Consider the following 9,616-nt stretch of genomic DNA (forward strand, 5'->3'; position numbering starts at 1 on the left):
ACCCGCCTCGGCCTCCCAAAGTGCTGGGATTAAAGGCTTGAGCCACCGCGCCCGGCCATTATTTACTTACTTATAATAACAGCTGTATTGAGATACAATTCACATACTATAAAGTTCACTCTTTTAAAGTATGCAATTCTGGGATTTTTAGTACTTTCATAGAGTTGTGCATCCATCTCCACTATCTAGTTCCAGAATACATTCATCACCCCAACAAGAAACCCCCATACCCAGAGCAGTCACTCCCCAATCTCCCATTTCCCACCTTCAGTCCCTGGCAACCACTAATCTACTTTCGGTCCCTATGGATTTGCTTTTTCTGGCTATTTTATATAAATGAATACATACAATATGTGTCTGGTCTCTTCCACTTACTTAGCATAATATTTTCACAGTTTATCTGTTGTAGCATGTATCAGTAATTTATCTTTTTGTATGGATGAATTTCATTGTATACTACATTTTCCTTATCCATTAATCAGTTAATTGATTTTGGGGTTGTTTCCACTTCAGACTTATTATGAATAATGCTGCTATGAACTTTTATGTACAAATTTTTCCAGGGACATATGGCTTTGTTTTTCTTGATGAGTCATATAACTTTCTGAAGAACTGCCAGACTTGTCCTTTGTTTTGTTTTGTTTTCTTAGAAACAAGGTCTCTATAACCCAAGCTGGAGTTCAATGGTGCGATCGTATCTCACTGCAGCCTCCAACTCCTCAGGATCTTCCTACCTCCTGAGTAGCTAGGGCTTCAGTTGCGTCACCACATTCAGACAATTTTTTTTTTTCTTTTTTTATGGAGACAAGGTCTTTTTATGTTGTCCATGCTGGTCTTAAATTCCTGGCCTCAAGCAATCTTTCCACCTTAGCCTTCCAAAGTGTTGGGATCACAGGCATGAGCCCTGCACCTGGCCATCTTCTCACTTTCTTAATGATGTCCCTTGAAGCACACAAAAAATTTTAGTTTTAATGCATCACAGTTTATCTTTTTTTCCCTCTTGTGCTTTTCCTGTCCTATCTAAGAAATCATTGCCTCATCCAAGCTAACAATGATTGCCGTTTATGTTTTCTTCTAAGAGCTTTATAGTTTTAGCTCTTACAAGTAAGCCTATGAATCATTTTGAGTTGTTTTCTTGTATACTATATGAGGTATAGGTCTAGCTTGATTCTTTTGCCTGAGGCTATCCAGTTGTCTCAGCACTATTTGTTGATAAGACTAGTTTTTCCTCCATGGAATTAACGTTGACAGCCTTGTCAACGGTCAATTGATCATAAATGTATTTATTTATGGACTTTCAGTTCTATTCCATTGATTTATATGTCTACCCTCATGCAATACCACACTGCCTTAAGTTTTTAAATCAAGAAGAGTGAATCCTCAATTCTCTAAATTTGTTCTCTTTCAAGATTATTTTCATTATTATAGATCCTTTGATTTCCATATGAGTTTTAGGATCATGTTATCAATTTCTGCAAAAAGAGAAGCTGGAATTCTAATGAGATTGCATTGAATCTATAGATCCATTTGGAGAGTATTGTCATCATAACAATATCAAGCCTTCCAACTCATGAACATGGAATATTTTTCCATTTGCTTAATTGCTTTAAATAACGTCTTATTTTTTTCAATGGACAATCTTTTCTTGAGACAGGGTCTCACTCTGTTGCCCAGACTGGAGTGTAGTGGTGTGATTGTGGCTCACTGCAGCCTCAACCTCCTGGGCTCCAGTGGTCCTCCCATCTCAGCCTCCCAAGTAGCTGGTACTACAGGCATGCAACACCACACCTGGCTAATTTTTTGTAATTTCTGTAGAGATGGAATTTTGCAATATTGCCCAAGCTGTTTTCAAATTTCTGGGCTCTAATGACCCACCCATCTTAGCTTTCCAAAGTTCTGGGATCACAGGCATGAGCCACCATACTCGCCAATGGACAAATCTTACATTTCTCTTATTCTTAAGTATTTTATTATCTTTGATGCTTTCATAAATGGAATTGTTTTCTAAACTTTATTTTCTAATTTTATATTGCTATTGCCCAGAAATGCAACTGATTTTTGTAACTAGATCTTGCATCTTGCACCTTACTGAACTCATTTATTCATTACAATAGTTTCCAACTGGAAACCTTAGTTTTATATCACATCATATGCTACTAGAGATAGTTTTACTTCTTTTATTTTGCTCTAGGTGTCTTTTATGTTCTTTTCTTGCCAAATTATCCTGGCTAGAACTTCCAGTACAATGTTGAATGGAGGTGATGAGAGCAGAAATTCTAGTTTTGTTCTTGATCTCAGAGGGAAAGTATTTAGTTTTTCACCATTAAGCTTGGTGTGGTTGTGGAATTTTAGTAGATGGTCTTTATCAGGCTGAGGAGATGTTCTTCTATTCCTAGTTTAAGTGTTTTTATTATGAAAGGACATTGGATTTTGTCAAATTTTTTTCTGTGCATATTGATGTGATCAAGTAGTTTTTGTCTTTTATTCTATTAATAAGATGTATTACATTGATTTTGTATGTTAAGCCAACCTTACATTCCTGGGATAAATCTCAGTTGGTCATGACATATACTCCTTTTTATATGTTTCTGACTTTGTTTGATAGTATTTTGTTGAGGATTTTCACATCTATATTCATAAGGTTTATTAGTCGGTAATTTTATTTTCTTGTAACATCTTTGTCTGTCTTTAGTATCAAAATAATACTGGCCACATAGAATGAGTTGGAAAGTATTCCATTTTCTTCTGTTTTTAAGAAAAATTTATGAGTGATTGGTGTAAATTCTTTTTTAAGGTCTGATGAAATTCACCAGGGAAGCCATCTTTGCTTTTGTTTGTGGGAAGTTTATTGGGCTTTTTTCCCCCTAATTATTAATAATTCAATCTCTTTACTTGTTATAGGTCCATTCCGATTTTTTATTTCTTCTTCAGTTTCAGTAATTTGTATCTTCCTAGGAATTTGTCAGTTTCATCTGTATTATCTGATTTTGCTAAACAAGTGTTAATATTTCTTTATACTTTTTTTATTTCCACAATGTCATTCATGATGTCCCCTCTTTTATTCCTGATTTTGGTAATTTGAATGTCGTCTCTTGTTTCTTGGTCAGTCTAGCTAAAAGACTGTCGATTTTCTTGATCTTTTCAAAGAAACAACTATCAGTTTCATTAATTTTCTCTATTCCTGTTCTCATTTTTATTTATTTCTGCACTGGTCTGTTATTTTCTTACTTCTGTTTGTTCTAGGTGTAGTTTGTTCTTGTTTTCCTAGTTTCTTAAGGTGGATGCTTATGTGATTGATTTGAGACCTCTCTTCTTTTTAAATATAGACATTTATAACTACAAATTTCCCTGAAAGCATTGCTTTAGCTGCATCCCATAAATGTCGGTACATTGTGTTTTAGCTTTTATTCATCTCAAAGTATTTTCTAATTTTTTTTGGGATTTCTTCTTTGACCCTTGGTTATTGTAGTAGATTACTTAGGCTGTCATCAAATACTGTAGGCTGCACAGCTTAAACAATAGACATTTATCTTCTTACGGTTAGGAAGGCAAGAAGTCCACGATCAAGACGATGGCAAATTTGGTTTCTGGTGAGGGCTGTCTTTCTGGCTAGTAGATAGCCACCTTCTCACTGTTTCCTCACATGGCCTTTTCTCTGTGCACTCTGGGGTTGGGGAGGGAATCTCCAGTCTCTGATGTCTCTTCCTAGTCTTATAAGAGCCTCACTTCTATCAGATTAGGGGCCCACTCTTCTGACCTCATTTAACCTTAATTACTTCCCTAAAGACCTTAGGCATGTGAATTTTGGGGGAACACAATTCAGTCCATAAGTTATTTGTGTCTTATTATATTCCCTTATTCGTTAACTCCCTCATTCTTTCATGTTGAATAAAAATTTCCATAGAATGGGTTGAAACAACTGTTGTACAAGATCTTCCACTCTCTCCTGCCTCCAGGGTGAGAATACAGCTCTATATTCTAAAGGGTGAGAACTGAATGGAAGGCCTCCCATCTAAGAAGAAAGAGGCAGCTCCTGCCCTAGCCTATGTGTGAAACTAGCAGATCTAGGTGCTGGAAGTCCAGAGGCAGACATGACAGGAAAGTCCTGGAATACATGAACAAATACTAGCACAAGGAATAACAGATAAAAAGGTTGTAAAGCAAGGCAGTACATCAGAAAGGCTCTCGGTATCTATGGGTGTGTCTGTCTGGTCTGTCTGCTTGGTAAGAGGGGTTGCTACATTAGACTGGGAAGTCACGAAGGCCCCATGGAGCAAAATGCTCCCGTGTGAAACCTGAGGGCAGGTGCTTCTCAGTCTTGACGTTCCCCACCATGAGAGAGCAGAAATGCCCAAGTCTGGGGCAGGGTGGGTAAGAAGGACAGAGAGGAGCAGTGTGTCAGGCCTTGAAGGGGCCAAGAGAGGCAGGGTCAGGGTAGACAAATAGAATCCAAGCAAACACTCTCAGTTACAAGTTGGCATTTTTGCAACACTGAATTGAATTTTCATGTTATTATACTTCTTTTTTTCCTTTTCTTGGCAGGATTAGTCAATATGTTGTCAAAACACACTTTTCCCTTTGTATTATTGTGAAATTCTGCTGTTTATTACTACTTAATATCCCCTTTGGAGAATATTTTCTTATGTCTCTCATTGCCTCAGAGTTCCTGGGAGAAATATTTTCTCCTTGACTTAACCTCAGAGAGAGCCAATAGGAGGAGCCAGTCACCTCCAAGTGTTTTGGGTTCTGCTGAGTCTGTAGAAGTCCAGCTAGGCCTTCCCGGGCCGTCACTGCTTAGAAACAAAATCTGTGATTTGTCACTACTTCCTCTAAAATACAACAAGGCCTAAAGATTCACGAGCCAAAAAGATCTAGATTTTCTAAGACAAGGAAACTAGAGGCCGGGCACGGTGGCTCACACCTGTAATCCCAGCACTTTGGGAGGCCAAGGCGGGTGGAACACGGTCAGAAGTTCGAGACCAGCCTGACCAACATGGTGAAACCCCATCTCTACTAAAAATACAAAAATTAGCTGGGCGTGGTGGCACATGCCTGTAATCCCAGCTACTCAGGAGGCTGAGGCAGGAGAATGGCCTGAACCTGGGAGGCAGAGGTTGCAGTGAGCCAAGATTGTGCCACTGCACTCCAGGGCGACAGAGGAAGACTTCGTCTTAAAAAAAAAAAAAAAAAAGAAAAAAAAGAAAAAGAAAAGGAAACTAGAAAATGATTCTTTGAATAATTTAATTGTTCAGTTATACATATAAAAGTAGCCCCATTATCTGCCTTGAATATAGACTTATGCTTTTCACTGGAGAAGTGCAAGCTTGAGTAGACATGTTTATCACACACGAGAACCAGCTCTGGTAACTATGTATGGGATTGAGAAATTCGCTTTATAATCTTAAATATAAGACATGGTCACAGAAAAATGCAAGATTTGCCTGTTGTAGAATGACATTAAAAATCTCATAATTGTTTTGTATCCTAGAGCTGTATGTGCTGTTGTCTTAGTAAAATACTTCCTATGAAGTTTAGAACTCTGGCTAGTAAAGTCCAGACCACAAAATGTCTCTCCCCCAGTATTTTTCTTTTTGAGACTAAGTCTTGCTCTGTTGCCCAGGCTGAAGTGCAGTGGCACAATCTCAGCTCACTGCAATCTCTGTCGCCTGTGTTCGAGTGATTCTCCTGCCTCAGCCTCCCGAGTAGCTGGGACTACAGATGTGTGGCACCACACCCAGCTAATTTTTGTATTTTTAGTAGAGACAAGGTTTCACCATATTGGCCAGTCTGGTCTCGAACTCCTGACCTACTGATCCGCCCGCCTCAGCCTCCCAAAGGGCTGGGATTACAGGCATGAGCCACTGTGCCCAGCCTTCTCCCCCAGCATTTTATAAAATGGATTAAAACTGTAAAGATATAGCCAAAAATTAGCCAGCAACGGTGAGATGCAGAGAAGCGAACGATTGTTTCTTTTCTTCATTATTTTTGATGGCAAAAACCACAATTGCTTTTCACCAACCTAATAAAAGAGTAGTCAAGAAAAGAAACAGATTCTGGCCTTATTATATGACTCTTGTCTCTATCCATGACTCAGAAGCAGAACTGAAGAAAAAGAGTGAATCAACAAAAATCTGTTGAATTTTTATGAAAACAATTGAAAGAGAAGCAGCTAAAAGGATGAGTGGCAATTCACGATTGCAAAAATGCAGAACCAGCCCAAATGGTCATCAATCAATGAGCAGATAAAGAAACTGTAATATATACATACACATACACATATATATAAATATATGTGTGTATATATACATATATACATATATATGCACACATATATAAATATGTATACATATATTTGTGTGTATATATATGTATATGTATACACATTTATATGTGTGTATATATGTATATGTATACATATATATGTGTGTGTGTATATATACAATAAATATACATATACAATAAATAAATATATACAATATACATATATACAATGTATACAATAAATATGTGTCTGTGTGTGTATATATATATATATATATATATAAATAAATATGTCTATATATGTGTGTGTGTATATATATACAAAAGCCATGCTGCAACCAAGGAAGCTGTTTCTATATTCTATACCTCAATTCTGTTTTCTGTCAATAAATGCTGCTTGCCCACATTTAGGCTCAGAGCTCTCTGAATCTCTTCACAAGTTGTTTGTTTCCTCAATTAAATTCTGTTAAATTTAATTTGTCTAGTTTTCCTTTAACAAATACAAGGTACATTCAAAGGCGTAATTAGAGAAGAGTTTAAAAGGGACTATTTACAAAGGTGTGGAAAGAGAAGAGGGCGGCCACAGGAGACAGTGTATAGCTTGGGGCTGTTGGTGAGGGGCAGGCAGCTCTGTCGAGGGAAGAAGAAGTTACTGGAACCAGGAGATGAAAAGACCTGTCAAGAGGCTGCATCATAGGAACTTTAGTTGTGGGACACAGCCAGCCTGCATTACCTGCAAGAGGAGAACCAGGAGAAAAAGAATAGTCTCACCCCACTCTCCGCCCTCCCTCTCATCTTGTCATTGTCCCCATTGACCAAGCAACCAAAATTCAGACGGCAAGGGAGCCCTACTGATATTATCTAGGCAGCTTCTTGCAGCACAGGGCAAGGTGGAGAAGGATGGAGAATGGATGCCAAAGGAATAAATGGAGAATATCCAGCAGAACAACTCCCCAGTCCCCTCCTACCCCAATCTTATCATTCTTCTGGGTGAAGAGTTAATGTCCCCAACACAATGAAGTGAGATCACCTACCATGTTATCAATTCAGTCAAATGTTCATTTGAAACAAAAAATGTTAGCCACAGTCAATCTTCTTTTTATAAGGCCACAGGAGAAAGAGGAGAAAGAAACATCAATAATTAGCAATTTTAGATTAAATTAAATTTGGCCTAAAGCTGCCTCTGTACATAGCAAACTGTAACCCAATGTAGTATGTAAACAAACTGCAACCTAACTTAAAGAGTATAGTCTTGTAACAAATAGCGAAGTCTCATCCAATCACAGCAGCCAAACTCAGCCAATCACAGGTTGCCAACTAATCAGACCATGTTCATGGAAGGTAAATGCCAAGCTGCAACCAATCAAGCTGTTTCTGTATGTCACTTCCCTTTTCTTTCTGTAAATACTTAGTGTAAGAGATGTGACCTGGTGGTATAGATTTAATTGGGATTGAACTTATCATCCTTACAATCAGGCCCTGGGTTTGGTGCTCAGCCATATCTTCCCTGCATCTAGAGGATGAGGGACTTGTCCAAAACTGTCATTAAGGCATTCCAGTTTTCCATGGATATTCTCAGCTGGATAGTTTTGCTTTCAATCTCAAATTTTATTGTCTAAACTTCCTAGAGCTACCAAAAAGCTAATTTACAATCTCTCTAATTACTATTGTTGCCATGGAAACTAAATACCTTTAGAAACTAAATTCATAAACTGGAATTCCCAGCGCCTTGTCCTCTACCTTCACTTCATCTTATGCTACCACTAATGATAAATAGTGTGATCTGATGAGTGTGTGTGTGTGTGTGTGTGTGTAAAACTGTTAACAAATAGCCTGAAAGGATACCCACCAAAGTCATGATAGTTATTGTCTCTGGAGGAAGGGGAGATAAATTGGATGTGAAAGAGAAGAAAAAAGAATTCAAATTCAGTTGCAATGTTGCATTTATTTTATTTAAAAAAAACTTGAAGCAAATATAAAAATATTAACACTTATAAATCCCTTATAGCAAAGATTTATTATTTTTGCATTTTCTACATTTTTCAAATTTAACCCCTCTCCATTCTCCACACAACATTATTCATTACGATCATGAGGGGTTTATCCCAGGATATTGGTTGATAGAAAACTAAGAGAGCAATTTATAAAATCATTCTATGAACAAGTAAAAACACACACAGCAACATTTTCATCAAAATTATTATGTGGTACAGATTCTAAAAGTCATAAAAACCAAAAGCTATATTTTCTTCACTCTGGCACCCATTTGCCTTTCCCCGCAGTCAGACACTGTTACCCATAGGTATACTTCCAAAGATACTGCATTTACAAGCATAAGGTAGACATTTTCAGCATGCTGCTTTGTTTAACACACAGTACATCTTAAAGATGGTCCCACATCAATTCATATAGAGATGTCCCTTTTTTATGGCTTCATAGTATTACCATGTGCTGATATGCCAAAATTTAATCCATTAGACCCTTTGAGTGGATATTTACTATTTTGCAATCTTCTGCTCTTAGGAATAAAGTGAAATTCAACCACCTGTACAGTAGCATTTCACACGTTTGAATATATATATATATAGAATCAAATTCCTAGAGAAAGGGATATACTCGTTTATAATTTTGATAACTACTGCCAGATTATTCTTAATAGAAGTTGTACCAATTTATAGCAATGCGTAGAAGTGCTTTTCCCTTGCCAAATGGTTTGTTATCAACCTGAATGATTTTGTTAATTGATACTTCCGTTATCATGAGTGATGTTTCCATGTGTCTAGGAGCTATTTTAAATTCTTTTTCTGTATTCTACCACTCGTCAAATCCTTTGATCATTCTTCCTTTGAGACCTTAGAATTTTTCTCTTCGATTTGTAGAAGCTATTTTTTAAAAATAAGAAATTAACTATTTGTCTGTGATATTCGTTGCAATTCTTTTCCCAGTGTGTTGTTTCTTGACCTTTTATGCTGTTTTTGCTACAGAGATAATTTTGTTTGAAATAGTTATTATTTTCCTTCCTGGTTTCTGATTGAGGGCCATACTTAGACCTTCCCCGTGCTGAGATTATTATTATTATTATTATTTTTGAGACGGAGTTTCACTCGTGTTACCCAGGCTGGAGTGCAATGGTGCGATCTCGGCTCACCGCAACCTCCGCCTCCTGGGTTCAGGCAATTCTCCTGCCTCAGCCTCCTGAGTAGCTGGGATTACAGGCACTTGCCACCATGCCCAGCTAATTTTTTGTATTTTTAGTAGAGACGGGGTTTCACTATGTTGACCAGGATGGTCTCGATCTCTTGACCTCATGATCCACCCGCCTCGGCCTCCCAAAGTGCTGGGATTACAGGCTTGA

General features: G+C 37.6%; 1 protein-coding gene across 1 annotated transcript in view; it reads right to left on the bottom strand.

Moving 5' to 3' along the window:
• SLFN5 (schlafen family member 5) overlaps positions 1-9,616 on the bottom strand; it is a 47,187-nt gene that overhangs the window by 14,767 nt on the left and 22,804 nt on the right. The window lies entirely within an intron of this gene.

Source organism: Cebus imitator, unplaced genomic scaffold (assembly GCF_001604975.1).
Source record: "Cebus imitator isolate Cc_AM_T3 unplaced genomic scaffold, Cebus_imitator-1.0 Scaffold85, whole genome shotgun sequence".
Classification (NCBI taxonomy): Eukaryota; Metazoa; Chordata; class Mammalia; order Primates; family Cebidae; genus Cebus; species Cebus imitator.